This window comes from Aedes albopictus, chromosome 1, assembly GCF_035046485.1.
Source record: "Aedes albopictus strain Foshan chromosome 1, AalbF5, whole genome shotgun sequence".
In the NCBI taxonomy this organism is placed as follows: Eukaryota; Metazoa; Arthropoda; class Insecta; order Diptera; family Culicidae; genus Aedes; species Aedes albopictus.
The window spans coordinates 27,085,618-27,105,738 of record NC_085136.1 but is presented as its reverse complement, the minus strand read 5'-3'; the positions used below and the strand labels follow the sequence as shown (position 1 = coordinate 27,105,738).

Genomic DNA, 20,121 nt, shown 5'->3' with positions numbered 1-20,121 from the left:
CATTGGGCCACTGGGTGTTATGTGTGTTGTCTCGTGTATGTGTAATGTTCAGTCTGTGCAGCCTCTGGCTGAAGACGGTGTAGTGTAGTGTCTTTTTTAAATCCCTAGTGGAATTCATGTAGAAATTCCTAGATATTTTTTTGAGGAATTCCTGGAGGAATCCTTGGAGAAATCCCTGAAGGAATTTCTAGAGAAATATCTGGTGCAATACATGGAGGAATCTTAGGGCGAATTCTGGATAAATTCTGGGAGGAATTCTTGAAGCATTTTTTGAAGAATATCTTGAGTAATTCCTGTAGGAATGCCTGGAGGTATTTCTGGAGGAATGGTTGGAAGAAATCACTGAGGAATCCCTGAAGGAATTTCTGGAGAAAAATAATCCTTGATGAATGTTTGGAGGAAGCCCTGGGAAAATTCCCAGAGAAATTCGTGGAAGAATTTCTGAAGGAATCTCTGGAGGATTTCCTGGAAAAATTCCTAGGAGAATTGCTGTAACATTTGTAGAAAGAATTCCTGGGGCACTTCCTGGAGGAATGTAACGGGTATAAATATTTGTTACATTAATAAGACAGAATAATTGTTTAATGAGTCCAAAGTTTAATATTCGTGCGTTCTTTGTGTTACATGTTGAATTTTAACTTGTAACTAGTCGTCTTGTATTAATTAACATTTATATGGTTCTGGCAGAATAGAGGCTAATGAAGTGCAATCCTATTTCGATTGCCAACATTCAGGCCATTTCGGGCCGCGATGAAGTACTAGAGACGTAAACCTTTCCCTGGCACAGACTTCAAGTCATAGAACTCTAGAGATGAAACCCGAAACGGGAGGCCCGATTAGGATTAGTTTTCCTAGACAAAAACCAGCTATGGAAGTAGCAATCAATGACTGCCCAACTAAAAGGCTAAATGCCATTCAAAACACAATTCCAGGATGACTGATGGACCCAAACAAATAAATGAAACCTCGTCATCCTGTGATCGGAAGATGTTATCCATCTGGATAAAAGGGCACATTTTATGTTTTGTGTTGTGCTGCGTTAATTTGTGGTCTCTTGTTTGTGCATTTATAAGGTTCTATGTGTATCGTGATGTGTTAATCCTTAGTAATAATTTATTTTCTTTTATTTTTGTAACAGGATTTTTTTGGAGAAATTCCTGGAGGAGTCTCTGGAGGAATTCCTGCATGAAATCTTGGAAGAATACCTCAAGGAATTCCTAGAGAGAATGCCTGGAGGAATTCTTGGAGGAATGCTTAGAGGAATCTCTGGAGGAATGCTTAGAGAGGAATTCCTGCAAGAAGTTCGCTGGAGCAATTCCTAGAGTAACCTCCATATAAATTCCTGACGGAATCTCTAAAGCATTTCCTAGAGGAATCCCTGGCAGAATTTCTGGAGGAAGCCCAGGAGGAAGAACTGAAGAAATCGTAGAAAGAATTCTTGGAAAAAACCCTGAAGGATCCTAATAAAAGTTCGTGGAGAACTCCTAGAGGAATCCTGTTAGCAGTCCCTGAAGAAACCCCAAGAAGAACCCCCAAGAAGGAATAGGGTCCTAAAATTAAAGACGAAATCTCGCTTATATTGAATAATACGATCAAGCATGGTATTCTAATCGGAATTGAACTTGAAAAACAAATGAATAATGAGAAAAATTGAAATAAGTAAAATGGTAAATAGTTCTACTTTGACATTTGAGGTCAACCTTGTGTGACTGAGCTCGATATTTTTCGCACTGGGATTTCAAAAATGTTCCTATCTGACATACACGGTGAAAAAAATCACTCAAAGTATGTGTTATAAGCTAGGGACGAGACAAAAGGCTAAAAAAATAAAATTTATATATTTTCAACTATGGTTAATAAAAAAATCAAAAAATGAGTAAATATGTACTCTTGAACTATATATTCTGGTTTAAAACAAGAATCCGGATAGGACTTTAGGAGCCTATTCTATGAGGAATTTCTAAGGGAAACAATTCTTGAAGCTCCTGCAAAAAATTCTGCATCAAAATCTGATACTGATGTCAACATTTCACTTTAATGTCAGACTTGTTTTAAGTAAAGGATATTCCACAAAATCAATTTCTGAAACTGTTTCAAATAAAAAGTGATAAAAACTACAAGGGTTTCTTGAAATTTCTAGAAGAGTTCCACAAACACAAAATTGTAAGAAACTCAATTGAGTTTTTAAAATGTGTTTTGTATTGTAGCATAAAGTCTTTATTGATGGACTTAAAAAACTTAAAACCAACTTTATGTTTTTGTTTCCCTGTCGTGTAAAACCGGAGACAATAAAGGTCATGATTTTCTGCTATTTTGAAATGAATGAAATGAATCAGAATGCCTTGATAATCATTAGGCCAGTAGTACACAGTAAAAAAAAAAAAGACGCGGACACCGTCTTCAGCCAGAGGCTGTACAGACTGAATGAAACTAAACATTAGACAAGGGACACACAGGGTCAAATATTTGACAAGGAAAGAACTCAAGAAACGACATAAGTTTGACACTAATGCAAATTCGATCGAGTCAAACAAGATGTTTGAGCATTGATTTCTTTTTGGACAAATATTTGACCCTGTGTACTAACAGCTTTACGCCGTGTAATAAATCCTCCTATTGTAGTGTTCTTTCTCTCTTTTTGGCGTACCGGTCTCATTGGGACAAAGCCTGCATCTCAGCTTAGTGTTCTATGAGCACTTCCACAGTTATTAACTGAGAGCTTCCTCTGCCAATGACCATTTAGCATGCGTATATCGTGTGGCAGGCACGAAGATACTCTATGCCCAAGGAAGTCAAGGAAATTTCCTTTACGAAAAGATCCTGGACCGACCGGGAATCGAACCCGTCACCCTCAGCATGGTCATCCTGAATACCCGTGCGTTTACCGCCTCGGCTATATGGGCCCTGTAGTGTTCTTTCATAAACATCAAAATTCGATCTTGAAAATCAAACTTTTAAATGACTTCACATAATTTGAAATGTTTTCACTCAAATAAGTCTTCACCAAAGCTCAAATGCCTTCACACCTGGCATCCCTGCACACCAAACCGCTTTTCCACGGCGGATTTTCCTCCGCTTGCAGAACCGTGTGTTTTCGTTTTCGTCACCGCCGCCGTCCGCCTGTTGTTATTAATAGAACATGATTGCGCGCTCAACAGACGCGCACAGAGTTTTGCACTTTTCACCGACTGCTTCTCACTCGATCTTCGCCCGTCGTCGCCCGTGGAAAATCAAAATTTTCTTCCCGCGACACCTGCATACATCTCATCATCACATCACATCAACACCCTCAATTCGCACCGATAATCGCATCAGTTACGCCCCAATCAGCGAACCATTCACCGCAAAACGCGCGGTACCGAACATCTTCCACTCGTCTTCGATTTAGCACCGATCCGCTAATTATTACTAAATATGGTAAATCAACCGAAGAGACTGCTCTTTTCTGCGCCGACTACTGCCAAGCCAGAAGCAGTTCTGCTTCCAGTGTCACTCCGCACATGAGACCCACTAAGCTCTAAGTAGGCTGTGGGGTAGAACCCACTTAGAACCGCACCCCGCGCCCAATAAGTGTACTAACAGAACCTGTCGGTAATCGCAGTAAGCCACCCCCGCGACCGCCTACTATACTTCCAGCACGAACCCTGGACCGGACGATCCTGCTGCAAACGATCTGAACTCACTACTCACTGTTCACACACCACTCTTTAGAGGGGAACTTCCGACCGATCACCGGTTTCAAACAACGCGTCCAAACTTCACGACGGCTAGCAGGAAACTGACTTTGCGCTCCTCCGGCCGTTCGCGTTCCGTGCTCGAGAATCGACGGCGACGGCGACGACGACGACGACGACAGATTCAAAGATGAATCCGCCGCAGAACGACGGCGGCGGCGGTGTTACGCGCGCAACAAGGCGTCGCGGCGCTTTACGTATAAGCAGCGTGGCGACGACCGACAGACAGCATCGGCGTCGATTCTGCGGTTGTTTTGGGCTGGCAGTTTGAAAGGACTTCACGCTTATCAAGTTCTACTGATAAACGTTGCCAAAGATTTCCACTCAGTGCATGTCGAGCCGCATTAAATAAACGGCTTTGGTGTAAAAATAAATTTTAACAGAAAAGATTTATTAATAAAAGAATTGTTTTACTCTAGTCACTGAGCAGAAAAGCATTAGATTACTGATGCAAGGAGAATACTAATTACTAGGTAGGTTAACGAATCATCCAAACAATATGAAAATTTATTACCGTACACAAATGGCGGGCATTAAATTGCCTCACGCTACTGACCGATAGGTGGCTATGGTAGCTTCAATAAATTTGCCATTTCATAGTACTATGAAAATAGGAACGTTGTCATTTTGCATACATTTAGGTGTATTTCGAACAAGTTTTCATGCTGCACGCTAAAATCCGCTAAGCACATAGTCGTAATCCCGATTGCAATCGGTGGGGCGGCGCACTATGGCCGGTTTCCTTACAATCCGGCGGCCAAAAATATTTTTTTGATTTCTTCGTATCATTTACAAAACCAAAGTAACTCATATTTTGATGTTGCCATTAAAAACAAAACTCTTAAGGACAAGGTATTTGGAGTACATTGCTCAAAATTTCCGTTGAACGGATTTGGGTTAAAATGCATCACGCTGTTGACAACTGTAGGAATGATAAGTAATTAACTTGATTTCAATTGAACTTAAGTAAACTCAATAGGGTCCTAAAATTAAAAACGAAATCTCGCTTATATTGAATAATACGATCAAGCATGGTATTCTAATCGGAATTGTACTTTACTCGAACTTGAAAAACAAAGGAATAATGAGAAAATTCGAAATAAGTAAAATGGTAAATAGTTCTACTTTGACATTTGAGGTCAACCTTGTGTGACTGAGCTCGACATTTTTCGCACTGGGCTTTCAAAAATGTTCCTACACTGAAATCAATTGCATGGTAATCTAAACGATGAATGCATTGTGGAATTGACTAGCATTAAATCTCGTTAAAAGTATCATAAAATCAGTGAATTTGAGGGATTTTTTTTTTTGTTTTGAATCTATTTTTGATCATGAATAAATAGCAAAATTAACCAGTCAGTGTTTTTAAAATACCTGCTTAGCATATGCACATTTGGTAGTATAAACTACCATGCTCGTAGTGAATATAATAAGAAGTCATAGTTCAGTGATGTCACCCTTTTGATTTTACCATGTTCGTAGTAATATTGAATAGGTATAATTAGAGTGACTGGAAGGGAAAGTGGCGTCATGTTCCCATTTTGACAGGTTTCCTGCTCGTTTGGAACAGGAATTTGTGTGGATTTGACAGATGACCGCCGTTCCAATTTTGACATTGACGCCACTCTAAGTTAAAGTCACTCTAGGTATAATATACCAGCAAAATGAAACCGAAGTTATTTTGCGATTAATTTTACTACCCATGCAGTCTCGCATGCAGTCAAACATTTGTTGACATGCAATTACTCGTTTTGTTTACCCAAAAAGTGGAAATAGTCGACATTTATCAGAATAAGATCCAAAAGGACCTTTTGGAAGGTAAGTTAATATTTAACAAAAGTATAATTTGTATGTTAACGCGTTCTGCTTTGCTGTTTTAGTTACTGATGTGAGATGCTCCCAAACAACAACGGCCTTAATGGACCATCGAGTGGACTCTGATTCTTCGAGCAGACTAAGAGGATTTCTTGTGATTAACTGTAAGCTAATATTGATTCATGAAAAAGTTCGTTTCTGATTCATACCAGAGGCCGTGTGTGTTATTTTCAGGTTTGGTTCTAGTGGACAGCCGCTAAAAATACCTGGATCTGATGCGGAACGGTTCTATGGTGCATCGTGTAAATAATGAAAGTGGGCACTGCAGACTCATACCTCGGATAATTTTACCAATTACCATCAGGGGTTGACTAATCATGCTAGTTCCTAAATTTATGAATTTATTAATTAGTTTAATTACGTTTATAAGTATTTGCTTTATAATATTTGAACATTTTGTTTATAAAAATAAAATAAAATGGTTTCACATATTTTTTTTATTTCAAATTACAATGCAATCCTACAAAAAATACTACCACACAGCAGTAAATCCACAGTGGGCAAAATAACTACCTGTGGGAATTTGGCTGATGATTCTCGATAAGAATCGCCCAGCGCAGCGACCCGATACACTGACGTCCGACGTGGTCGAACGCTGACCAAAGAAAGAGGAAGAGTCGTGGCTTGCTGTGATCTCGTCAGCAGCTGTCACTCGATAGCGTAGGCGTTACACCAGGTGGGGAATGTACATGCGTTATCAGTTGTCTTTTGACATATTGAGGGACAGGACTCTAAATACACTGAGAGATGCTCATTGTCAGATATGTACCACACACTACCATCTGTGGTATATTCAATTGATCAACAGTATATTCGATAGTAGGGACAACAACCTTAACAGCAACGCAGAATAATAGTCAAAAATACTATATTTTCTCTTATGATAAACATAAAGGCACTTTGGTTGAAAAACGTTGGTGCGAGTCTGTCAATAACAACCCCTATTGTAGTAATTCTCACAATTAAGCTGCTTTCAGTGTATCTGACATACACGGTGACAAAAAATCACTCAAAGTATGTGTTATAAGCTAGGGACGAGACAAAAGGCTAAAAAATTATAAGCAGCTCAAAGATTCCTTCTCCAAGACAATCACAGTAGAGGTGAAAGTAAAAAAAAATGTTTGCCCGTGGTACAATTTGGACATTTGGAAGCTCGGGAGAATATCGAATAATCTGTTTCAAAGGTGGAAAAGGAATCGCCAGGATCAACATGTGAAGGATCTCCTAAAACATGCCAATAACAAGTTGGCTGAAGCTAAAAGGCGTGCAAAATCTAGATACTACCAACGATTCTTCTCTACGAGTAATCCCAAAGTATTCTGGACCCGAGTCAACGACGCACTTGGAAACAAAACCGGCGAACACAAGCAACACAAACTCATCGTAGATGGTCACCTTGTCACTGAGCCCGGTGAAGTAGGTGATGTATTCAACAGCTTCTTTACATCTGTGGGAGAAAACGTTGCTAGTTGTTTGCAATCGGATGGCAATATCAACAGGTTCAATACCGTGGAGTTATCTGATAGATCTATATTCTTCAGACCTGCTACACAATCAGAAGTGATCAACATCATAGGAACATTAGACAGCTCTAAAGCAACAGGAGTAGACAGCTTCCCTGTATCAGCACTTAAGCAGTACAGCGCAGTATTATCTGGTATTATCTGCAACTGCTTCAATGATAGTTTGTCATCTGGAGCGTATCCCGACTGTTTGAAAAAGGCCCTCGTATATCCAGTCTTCAAAAGCGGCGATCCAACAAATCCAACCAACTATAGACCCATTTCCGTCCTACCAACTATCAACAAAGTATTTGAAAAACTTTTGTCGACACGTTTGCACTGTTTCCTAGAGACTAAAGGCCTGCTTTATGAAAGACAATTCGGGTTCAGACAAGGATCTACGACCGATGTAGCTATTTTAGAGTTGGTGGACGACATCGCTAGATCTGTAGATCGAAGGAAGGTAGCCGGAGCAGTGTTTTTGGATCTGTCTAAGGCCTTTGACACCATTAATCATTCGATACTTCTGAAGAAACTCGACGCCTATGGAATCCGTGGTATTGCGAATGATCTCATTAATAGCTATCTCACCGGCCGATATCAGAAGGTTATGGTTGACGGGATTTGTAGTGAGTATCGAAGCGTTAGTTGTGGCGTTCCTCAAGGAAGCAACATCGGCCCTTTGCTGTTATTGCTTTATATAAACGATATTGCAAAGCTCCCGTTGGAAGGACAACCTAGATTATTTGCAGACGATACAGCGCTTACGTACGAAACCAACTCTGTGACTGAACTGTATCAACATATGTGCAACGATCTACATCTTGTTACAGCTTACCTAGAGAATAACCTTCTTGCGCTGAACCTGAGCAAAACAAAATTGATGGTTTTTGGTGCCAAAGAGGATGAAACTTCATTGTTTCCTACTCTGACTATCAAAGGAGAGATTCTCGAAAGGGTGTCGTACTACAAATACTTAGGTGTTCACATAGATGATCAACTACGATGGGACGTTCATATACGGAAAACTGTTGCAAACTGTGCATCTCTGTGTGGGATTCTGCGTAAACTCGCGAGATATGTGCCTCAACATGTACTGCTCAGAGTGTATTTCGCGTACATCCATAGCCGGTACCAGTACGGTATCTCTGCTTGGGGATCGTCTTATAACACCTATCGCAAGGACATCCAAATTCAGCAAAACCGATGTATAAAAGCAATATTCAAGCTACCTTTCCTACATCCAACGAACGATCTGTACAGTACGACAGAACATAATATTCTACCAATTCAAGGACTCTACACTCTCAGAGTCTGTATGATCATGTACAAAACCACGAATAGCCTCAACATGCACCACAATTGGTCGTTCAACTCCGCATCCCATCACTATCGCACGCGGTACGCTCATCTCTTGCAGAGACCTGGTTTCAGATCTGAGGTAGGAAGGAAACGATTCCAGAATATAGGACCAGACACATTCAATCGACTGCCAGAGGACATCAAGAACGCTCAATCCATAGCTCAGTTTAAACGTCGTTTTATAGCTCATATAAAAAGTAATATTGAAACCTTCATTGTTCGTTGAGTTCCTGTGAACAACTTTTTTTTCTAGTTATAATCATTGTTATTTCATTATCTTTCTTTTTTAATTGTAATGAATAATTTACTAAGCTAGTTCAATAAGATCTGATGACCCTTTCAAAGAACAATAGTTCAATAGGGATCATACTTAATTACCAACTGTTAAATATGTACTATGAATTGAAATAAATAAATAAATAAAAAAAAAAATAAAAATTATATATTTTCAACTACGGTTAATAAAAACGTCAAAAAATGAGTAAATATGTACTCTTGAACCATATATTGTGGTTTAAAACAAGAATCCCGGTAGGACTTTAGGAGCCTATTAAATAATTTTCATCAAAAATATTCAATTGTTCGATCTGCTTGAGTGCACTACCTATTTTGAGATTCGGAACGCGTTCGCAGAATGAACAAAAACAACCAGAACGACAAACAAACATGCGAGAGAACGTGCGAGATGATTTCGATGATTAGCCTGGATTCGCGTCGCGACTACGAAGGTAAAAGAGATTCCAACTCTTATTGTCGCTCTACTGAAAAACCTCGTAAGGAACTGTCAGAATGTGCGTGAAAAAAAGCAAAAAATATTTCCCTCACGTTTTTTCTCACGTAAACCTTCACGCACATTCGTCAACTTCGCAAGTCGCGAATAACGTCAGCTGGCTTGAAGTGAGACACAATGTAGCCAAGCAGCGAGAAAGAGATTTAAGGACAAACGTTTTGAAATCCTGCTTCAACATTGCATCGAAACTTCAGACGCACAAATCTCAAGAAACAGGCCTCAAACAACAATGAATTCCATTATTCTGTTCTTGCTCACTTGTAATTAGCTTAAAATAAAAAGCTCTCGTGTACTGGTTTTGTTTACGAAGAGATTTGTGCCCTCGAAATCGTGAGTAGGTGCCAAAGTCGGCCATTGTGGCGGCCATTTTGGGATTCTAACAAGTCTGTCCTTAAAGAGAGCTTCGAGCAGCATTGAATGGGAGGATAGTGATGGAGGTCAGTTTGAAGAATGATGTGATTGAGAAGTGTTGTGCCTCTGTGCGCGTGAGTAGAAAAATAATAATTGAGAAAAAAAATGATTGAAAAGTAATTACAGTTTTATTTATATCATAACGGAAGATCCCGACAATGGCACAGTCGGTAGTGATTAATTAATTATTGGTTTAGTGAATTGTGTTTATGTAAGTTCTGTTCAGTGAGTGCATGGTAAGTGAATCGCGACCGCAGTTTGAAGCAATGAATGGCCGCCTTTTGCCACCGACGGGTGATTGATTCAGGTGGGTTTTCTTCGATACAGAGTGGTTGCAGCTTTCCGTTTTTTTGCAAGAGGGATCAAGTAAGTAAGCTGTTTTTTTATTATGGTTCGGTTCATATTTTTGTTGATGACAACTTGGATGCATATTCTTTTTACGCTGATGTTGAAGTTTGCCTTCCGTAACTCGCGTGGTTGGCCACCACGCTATTGCAGAGTACAAAAAAGCGAGATTTTTCCAATTTGTACATAATTGTGTAGCGCGATCGCTCTAGGGTTAATAGTCCATTTTACGAGTCGATTTTATGAATGAATTTTGACAGGAGGTAGCGTCCAATAACCCGTGAAAACCAATATCATCATCAACATTGTTGTCACTTCGTAAAATGGCTCATAGAGGAATGATTGCCGAACATGCATTCGTGATTTGATACTTGGGATTATGATGCAGCTGATGCTTTTGTTTGAATGGTGTATGCAGAACGGAGAGTATTCACATGGTCACAGGATTTTTGAAAGCGAGGGCTGGATTTGGAATCAACTTTTTTGAACAATTAAATATTAATGAGTAGCAGTATTTTTGTGTTTGATGGAAGTTGCAGTTGAAGTATTATTGCACGGTAAGATTTTTCATTGGAAGGTTGCAATATTTCTGTCTGATTTAGTGGTCAATTTCGCTTTTTGCATGATATTTCCTGCCGCATACTGTACGAATAATAAAGAGTAAGTTATTTTGCATCGATTAACCTGAGATATGTTGATTAATTGATTAATTGGCTTGAAGTTTGAAATCAAATTGTAGTTTTCGGCCATGAGCGATTTTGAAAAAAGCAAAAAAAAAAAAATAGCTTGGACAAAAACATTCTAAAACTGTTGCATGAATTTTGATTTGTCTTTATAATAGAGACTTTAATAAATCATTTTAAACTTTAGGAGCCCTAAATATGCATGGATCCTTAATTTAACATATTAACATATTAATATACAATATTAGTTTACCATATTATTAACATATAAAGTCTAACTATTTCATTCGTAGATTATCTGATTAAGATAAACAATTGAGCTTGCTGCGAAAAGGAATCCAAAATAAGAAACATTAAATGATTGTAAAAACCCATATTCTCAAGCGGGTTAGTGCGTCTCTGAAGAGGCGTTTGATCCGTGTGGTTCTAATGAGAGAAAATCCATACCCTCGAGCGGGTTGGTGCGTCTCTGAGGAGGCGTTCGATCCGGGTGGATCTAATGAGAGAAAATCTATACCTTCGAGCGGGTTGGTGCGCGTTGAGTTTGACGCTAGATTGGAACAATTGAGCCTGAACACCTCAATCCAAGATAGTGTAAGTGAGGTCAGAGATTGTAAGACGCTGAATTTAAAAGTCTGATAGAAGAACTTTGAAAGGAAATGGTAGATTCTTTTGCTGAACTTGACGCTAGATTGGAACAATTGAGCCTGAACACCTCCATCCAAGATAGTGTAAGTGAGGTCAGAGATTGTAAGTCGCTGGAAATGGAAATCTGATAGATAAAGTTTGTAAGGAAATAGTAGAATCTTTTGCTGAGTTGACGCTAGATTTGAACTCAATCCAAGATAGAGTAAGTGAGGTCAGAGGCTGAAAATGGAAATCGGATAGAAGAAGTTTGGAAAGAAATGGAAGAATCTTTTGCTGAGCTTGACGCTAGATTGCAACAATTGGGGGTTTAAATTAAGAAAAACTCAATGTTTTGTTATCTTTAAACAAAAGAGCATCTTTTTCTGAGCCGCTATAATTTTTTCAGATTTTTGAAACTTTATTTTGGTACCTAAAATCAATTTCAAACAGATTTTTTGAAATCACCTTTTGACAGCTTGGCAACTGCTTGACAGCTCCGCTCAGTACAAAATGCGACGAGGGGTGATTCGACAAATCGCTCTCATACAAACTTCAAATTGATTTTTAAATAGGTTCCCGGGCACCAAAATTGATGAAAATTTGGATTTCGGCTCAGTTTGGCATGCATATTCAGAATATGGAATTATCTCAACACCACTAAAGAAGCCAATTGAGCCTGAACACCTCAATCCAAGATAGTGTAAGTGAGGTCAGAGATTGTAAGACGCTGAATTTAAAAGTCTGATAGAAGAACTTTGAAAGGAAATGGTAGATTCTTTTGCTGAACTTGACGCTAGATTGGAACAATTGAGCCTGAACACCTCCATCCAAGATAGTGTAAGTGAGGTCAGAGATTGTGAGTCACTGGAAATGGAAATCGGATAGAAGAAGTTTGGAACGAAATGGTAATCCAGTCTTGTAAACATTCGACACTTTTCATTACCTTCATTTCGTTGCCGCAGTCGTGTGTCAGCTTGCTTTGTTACATTCGTGCGCTACCGTTACCTCTTACACACAACACGAGCGGTAGAACGAAGATCAATAAACATGAAAGAGAGTCAAATCAAAGTCGTATGACACGATGACATTTGTCTAATTCTAACTTGTCGCATAGATTCTCAACCAATTTCGATTATGAATGTTGATATTAGTTTATTCTTGCATGTTGCATTCAATACGACACACATCCCAACTAACAATCACTCATTTTCCAAGCACCTTTACGACGAATTGATTCAGCATGATGCTGAATAACCTTTGGATAATTTTCAAGCACAACCTTTGTTCGGGTTTTGTTCACACAAATTTGGAGAAACTTTAAAGCATAGTGTTGTGTACCAACTGAAATGTTTGTTGTTAAATCGTTTTACAAATATATAGTAAAGCTGTTGTTCAGCTTTAGCAAAAATGATTAAAAATAAAAAAATGCAAAATTTTTCAATTTCCACGAGAGTTTATGATTGAACTTAATGCTGTGAACAAATATTGTGAAATAATAACTACACACCTAAATCCAGATTCAAACTCGAGACCCTTCGATTGCCAGCCGCATACCTTCCTATCTGCGCCATCCTAGAGATGATGAATTGCAGCGCTCAAATCAAAACATAAACTTCCCGTGGTTTAATAATGATCAGATTCTGACTCCTATACAGCAGTGGTGAATTAGCACAACATTATGATTAACGACTGAAAAACAGATTAATTCAGCTGTTGTTCGATAAAAAACACGTGTTTTTCATCATGTACTCTGAGTCGAAGTATGATGAAACGAAAGCGCTTATTTGACTTGTGAAAAACACATTATACAGATACATGTACTAATTTTTACATGAACTTTACAAGAAGCAGAAAAAAGTCTTGTTCAACTATGTTGTAAAGGAATTACTGCGAGTCGAATAAAAATCTTATTAAACGCTTGAAAAGTGTTTTAAATTATCATTGTTAATACCAATATGAAAAGTTGAACATTGGCTACTTTTTCATTTGAAAAAGCATTTGTACAGTAATGTGTACAACATAATTTTAGTTCAGCCATAATTACTATTATAAAGCAACAATTCAGTATGCATGCTTGTTTACGGCTGGCGATTGTTAGTTGGGATATGGCCAACACAGGTCTCATTATCGAAGAAGACAGGAATAACAAAAACCGAACCGTCTCCCGAAGACGCAATCGTGGTAAAGTGCATTCATTTGACATTTTTGTTTCGTACGGTAGTTTGATTGCTTGTTTTGCGAATGTCGGGGTCAAAGGAGGCCGAATATCGACGAAAAGGTTCCAATGACTGTGATCTCTAACAAGACTGGTTATGATAGTTTACATGACATATCATGTAAATTTGTGTTATATGTCATGTAAACACACAGAGTCATGCTGAATTACATGACATATAATGGAAGTTTACATGATATTTTATGATTTTTACATGATATGTCATGTAAACTTCTGTGATATCCCACGCTCCAAACATGTGCATCATATGTCACAGAATTTTACACTCTTTTTTCGATCTGTGTAGGGCGAGGTGTAGGGTTAGTTGATCAGGTTGAATGGTTTCCAAGGCAGTTATCAGAGCTTCGTAGGATTTCGGCACGCCTAACAATAGTTGACACACGACGTCTTCTTCCTCAGTCTTCACACCAGCAGCTTTCATCTCGCGGAGTACCTTCTCAAACTGGAGCAGAAAAGACTTAACAATTTCTCCTTCCTTGAGTCGTAGCTCTTGAAATTGCTTTCGAAGAAACAGCTTGCCAGCGATTCCGACCCTTTCAAACGCGTTCCTGAGTGCATCTCAAGCGTCCATAGCTGTCCGTTTATCCTTCACGTACTCGAGCTGATCTTCCGCTATACGGTGGATTAACAGGTTCTTGCATCTTCGGTCTCTTGCCATCCGCTCGTCTAGTAGCTTCTTCTTCCGCTGCCTCTCCTCAGCAGTGTCTTCCGGAAGATCCCTTGCGTACTTTTCATCAACGACAGCCGTCTCCAGACACTCCAGGCAGACCTTTATCCTTCGATTCTGAACTTCTAGTTCCCGAAGTTTTCTCCATTGAACAGCCAGAGTTTTTCGTCACCCAACTTCAACATTCCCTGGGTTACTCGGTTGCTACTCCAACAAAAGTTAGGCTTGATTTTGGAATAGTATTAGTAGGAGTGTTTGCTGTCAAATGACTATGAAGAAATAAAAATTAGGGCAAATCACTTTTCTGTTTTTTTTTTGGTCGCCTAATAACCCATTGTGGGGTGCACAGTAGTTCCCTTCATGACATATTCAACTTTATAAAATCCGCACAGTTTAGAATCGGCACGCTTCTATATAACACATTCTCCAAGAATTCCACGATTTCTTCGGAATTTATTTTGAGGAATTTACCTATAAATTCTCGAAGGATTTCACCGGAAACTCGTTCTGAAATTTCTTCAAGAACTCTTCCAAGCACTCCTTCGATATTTCTTGAAAACATTTGTCCTAGATTTTCTTCCATTATTCCTTCAGAAAATCTTTCAAGGATTATTGTAGGATTTCTTCCAGACTCCTGCGACAACACTGCTCGACAAAAATTAAAAAAAAAATCGTGGTATGAAGTTAAAAAAAGAATTTCTGAAAAATATTGGAACGGTACTTCACAGTTTATGACCGACATTTGAATGGAGAACTTGGGGTGTTCAAAGGATTACTCGCAAGGAGTGCGATCAATGTTGGTCAGCAGGAGTAAAATCATTTTAGTTTGTTATGCCCAAGTAACCACGGTGCTGAAGCTTTATTGCATGCAGATATAAGGTGTATTTAGAGCAATCATTACTTTACATGCAAACTTAAGGTTGATTTAAAGTGGAAATGGGCAATTATAGAATCAATATAAGATTATACTGGTATAATCTTAGTTCAGTCGCATAATTGCCATTTCCACTTTAAATCAACCTTAAGTGTTCATGTAAAGTAATGATTGCTCTAAATACACCTTATATCTGCATGCAATAAAGCTTCAGCACCGTGGTTACTTGGGTTAAGGTTGATTTAAAGTGGAAATGGCAATTATGCGACTGAACTAAGATTATACCAGTATAATCTTATATTGATTCTATAATTGCCCATTTCCACTTTAAATCAACCTTAAGTTTGCATGTAAAGTAATGATTGCTCTAAATACACCGTATATCTGCATTCAATAAGGCTTCAGCGTCGTGGTTACTTGGGTGGCGAATAGCATCTAAACTATAATTTCTCGAAATAAAAAGTTTTTACCGAAAAAAATATTTGGTGGACACCGAAACGGTCATCATTGCGCACAACCGTTACCACATATTTTTTTGAATAATGTGTTCTGCTTCGAGAAATTCACCATTAGATTCTATTCGCCATACAATATTTTTGTGATTAACTTTTTAGCGATTTTTCGCGCATAGAAGCTAGCACCACATAGGTCGATGCCAGAGACAGCCAAAACTTTAATTAATTTAACACCCCAAGTTCTCCATTCAAAAATTTTTCCTGCGCTTCCTCATGATGCTTCCAAGGATTACTCTGGAAATTCCTCTAGGAATTTGTCCAGGAAACCCCAACAATATCTTCAAGGATTCTTTCAGGAATACCACAGATAACAGATGTTTATCCTAGAACAAAATTTAACTCAAAACGTGTGTAAAAACTGGAAAAACCATATACCTTGGTTACTGCTTCCATCTAAACAACGAATTTCTGCAGTGATTGCTATCTCATAGGGGCTATGAATGCTATCGATGCGCCATCACTAAATGGTTGCCAGTTAGGTTTTCATTGAAATGATGGTTGAAAAGGTTTACACACATTTCATATGCTAGCATGAACGTCTGTTATATGTGGCAATACCTTCAAGGACTCCTCTAAGATTTTTACAAGAATTCCTTCCAAAATTCCTCCAAGCAATCTTCAGGATTTCTTCCGGGGACTTTTACAGGAATTCTGCCAAAGACTCCTCCAGAGATTCTTCCAGGGACCCTCCAAGAATTCCTGCAAAATTCTTTCAACGATTCCGCGAAGATCTCTTCCAGGAATTCCTGCAAGGATTTCTCCAGGAAATTGTCCATGGATTTCTTCGGGCATTCCTCAAAGGATTCCTCCAGGAATTGTTCCTGGCTCGAAGCTCCTCCTTACTCCAACGCTTGGCAAGTGGCCCAACTCCGACGCTTGCACCAGCTCTACACCAGTTCCGGCTCCGACCAGGTCCATCTCCGAGCTCCACCTTCATGTTGTCTTCCGGATCACTCCTCCTGTCGCCAACCTCTTCGTCCAGGTGCGACCACCGAGATGCATCCGATCCAACTCAATAATCCCGAGCTTCGTCCGGTGACCAGCCAGCAGTCATCCAGTTGAACCGTATCGCCAACATTCCCATGGATCCTGTCCTCCGTTGCAGCCAATCCATCCGCCCAAGGATCCCGTGCTGCGACTCCGCGACTTATGCGGCCGATCCTTCTCCCGGTCGATACGTGTTGTGGAACACGCTCCTGGGCCCATAACCTGTTGAACTTCAGATACAGTCGACACGGTTTCTATTTAGAACCGATCAATCACCATCCCGGGATTCGCGTGAATGAAAGGATTGACTAAAACTGGCAAAGCGTTCTCAACATGTTTATTTTACAACGAGCTAGTACGGATTGATATTTACAAAAAAAACAACGTATACAAATCAGCAATATGCTTCGTCAGTACTCGTATTCGCATACACTCAAACACAGATGTCATCGTCATTCTCATACCAGGGGGCTGTCACTACTTTACTCCAACACTCCTCCTTAGTGCAGCCCCCTTAAGCTTACCGCACTGCTGGTTGGCTCCAAAAACGCTCCTCCTGCTTGACTGCTCTGTTGCACCTATTGCCTCAAATAATACAGACCGCCACTTTTCTCACCCATTGCTACAACAACGCCTTCCTTCATAATGCGGCAATCCATTGGTCCGAAATATACGGAATAACCTTCATCGGTGATCTGACTTACCGACAGTACATTGACGGACAACCCAGGCACAAATAGCAATCCCTTCACTTTTATTTCAACGGCCTCGTCTGCTAGCCCGCGTCCGACTATCCTTCCCTGTCCACTTCCTTTGGCTATAACCGTTTTTCCGTCTGCCAACGATACTTTTTCGGTACAAGGATTCCACCAACCCAAGCTTGTTGTTGTACTGGTCATATGCCTCGTGCAACCAGAGTCGATGATCCATCTTTCTCCAGAAGAGGTATCACAAATCGTTGTGGAGCACACCCCTCTGCTATTAGAACTTCCAGCGTCCGGATGCTGTACAACCCTCGTTTCTTCGTACACTTTCTGCTTTTTCTCTCTCGCTTCCCTTTTCTTCATTAAAGTTGGACAATTCCACCGAAAATGACCGGCTTCCTTACAGTAAAAACACAACTGTGGCACGTTTCTTCGACCTTCGGCTTGCACTGTGGACGTCATCACCTTCTCTAGAGCTCCTTCTTGAATCCGGCCTTTACTTCTGCGCCAATCGTCCAGAAGCTTTCCTTTGATGTAATCCAGCTTCAAATCTTCTTCCGGACGACCTTCCAGGGCTGTTACTAAGGGGTCGTATGATTCCGGTAAACTTGACAGTAGTATTGCCACTACTAGGTGCTCTTTCAAGCTTTCACCCAATCTTGCCAAGCGATGTACCAGCTCCGTTGCTTTTACTAGGTGGTCCGACATGTTTCCATCTTCGTCCAGTCGCATAGAACACAGTCGCAAGACAAGTTTATATTCGATACACGTTCATATATGGCTTGAAATTCGAATATTTGAACGTCTTGTTCAACAGGATGACGCGCACATCCAATTATTTCGCTTTGGGCTAAACTACTACATTCTACTTTTTTTTGTATATATTTAGCGTACATTTAGCTTTGAAGAATAATCATGTGTTACGATAATGTAAGTATTGCGTCCAAATCAAATAGAAATCTACTCCAATTTCAACTCAAATCCAGTGGCGTTCAAATCCATCAACAGTCAATCCAAACGTAATTTAAATACATATAAATCTAATCCTAATGTAATTTTAATACATTTCAAATTCAATCGAGACCTAATCCCATTCCATACACGGTTGTTTGCGAAAACCCATCGATGGGTAAAAAAACACCCATTTACGAGTACCTTGCAGATCTGTCAAAACATGGGTAAAATCAATAATACAAAAAGAGTAAAAAAATACCCATGTTTGGAAACCGATCTTCACCCCATTAATGGGTGAAAAATAGTTGTAAAAGTTTGCGTTGCTACCTCGTTTGCCGTCTTCAGTCACAACGATTCAGAAGTTAGTTTTTCCCACGTTACTGCTCTTATCTACTTTAATCTTTTTCACGAATTATGTTCCGGTTCATATAAATAGTAAGTATTGCGTCGACAAATTTCATTTCCAGTACTTTGGAATCGTTTACAATTTCCGTCGATTTTTAGGTTACGTCATGAAGAACCAGATGCTTTGAAGATATCTTCAAGGCGCACTTCAATGCTTCCGGAACGAAGTCCGCTGCATCTGTTTTAAGCGGATGCTTCAGACGCACAGCACGACCCAGACCAGACCAGGTTCCGAAAGCCTTGGGCCTTGCCGCAACCCTATTAAATGGATCCAGTTCTGTGCAGCTACCGAATCGAATCTGAAGGGACGCCAATGCACTTGACCGGGTGAATCCGGAGCAAAGGAGCCTAAACTTAAACAAGCGAATATGTTTTTATGATTTTTTTGTTAAATTATATGTATATTATGTTATTCAAATAAAACTCATACAAATCTGGCGTAATTTTGGTTATGAATCATCATCAAACCATTACGGAAACTCTGGACAATTTATCCCGGAAAAAATCGAAAAAATGGGTGAATTTTTACCCATTTTTTCCTGCAAATTCGCTTTTTAAAATGGGTAAAAATTTACCCATCCTTTGGCATAAACCGTCTTTACCCATTAATGGGTAAACCGCCTTTACCCATTAAATGGGGAGAGGCACTTCTAGCGAAAATGGGTGTTTTTTCACCCATTAATGGGTTTTTGCAAACGACCGTGTATTGCATCTAGATGAGTAATAACAATACACATTCAGATTTTCCTACTTCACGTCGCTGCATGTCTAATTTACTACATAAATCTCAGGGTACTACCCGAATACAAAATACAGTAGAAAAACCGAACGTTGTATTGTAACAGTACTATTTAGAACCATATTTTTACAATAGACAACACTGTAAAAATAAAAAATACAAAAACAATTAGATGTAATGTAAACACCATACCGTGAATTGTTTAATAAGATTTTTACAATATATTATACAGGTTGTTAAGTATCGTAACAATATAAAAAAATATTTTTCTCCATATATATTTTTTTGCAAAACCATACATTTTATTGTTAATGTATTGTTCAAAATACTGATACGTGGGTTCAAATATACCGTACATTGTATGGTACATGAATGGTTTCAAACAATAAAATGTACCGTAAATAAATTGTTTTTGATTGTAATTTCACTACTGGTTATACATTTAATCAAATGGTTTTCTTTTGTTATGTTGTATTGTTTTACATTACATAAACCATATATTGTTATATTATCTTGACATTTTCCTCCTGTTAATGGAATCTTTGGCTTATTAAATTTATTAGAATGCGCTTTGGGAATTCTCCAGAGCGTTTTGGATAACCCTTCATATATAGGATCGCCCACGTCTAAGTCTGAGTAGTCTCTGATTGCATTAACAGTTGAAGCTTGGTCTCCCATGCCCCACCAGCCAGATAACCGGGTTTTGCAAAC

At 39.2% G+C, this 20,121-nt stretch overlaps 1 protein-coding gene and 1 long non-coding RNA gene across 9 annotated transcripts in view; one reads left to right on the top strand and one right to left on the bottom strand.

Moving 5' to 3' along the window:
• The window catches only part of LOC109428417 (integrin alpha-PS2), a 242,324-nt gene extending 238,538 nt beyond the window's left edge, over positions 1–3,786 (bottom strand). For 2 of the 8 annotated variants that reach the window (XM_019704152.3, XM_062844257.1), the window contains exon 1: positions 3,586–3,786. The gene's annotated coding sequence lies outside the window, so the exon portion shown is untranslated. Of the gene's footprint in view, positions 1–3,427; positions 3,532–3,580 lie in introns of those variants that run through there. The other 6 variants (XM_029855629.2, XM_019704150.3, XM_019704149.3 and 3 more) reach the window with 6 other exon arrangements.
• A 14,628-nt stretch (positions 3,787–18,414) lies between these two features.
• LOC134291811 (uncharacterized) lies at positions 18,415–19,107 on the top strand. Its single transcript, XR_009999297.1, has 2 exons — positions 18,415–18,701; positions 18,771–19,107. It is a non-coding gene; the product is annotated as an uncharacterized LOC134291811 (long non-coding RNA).
• The last annotated feature ends 1,014 nt before the right edge of the window (positions 19,108–20,121 follow it).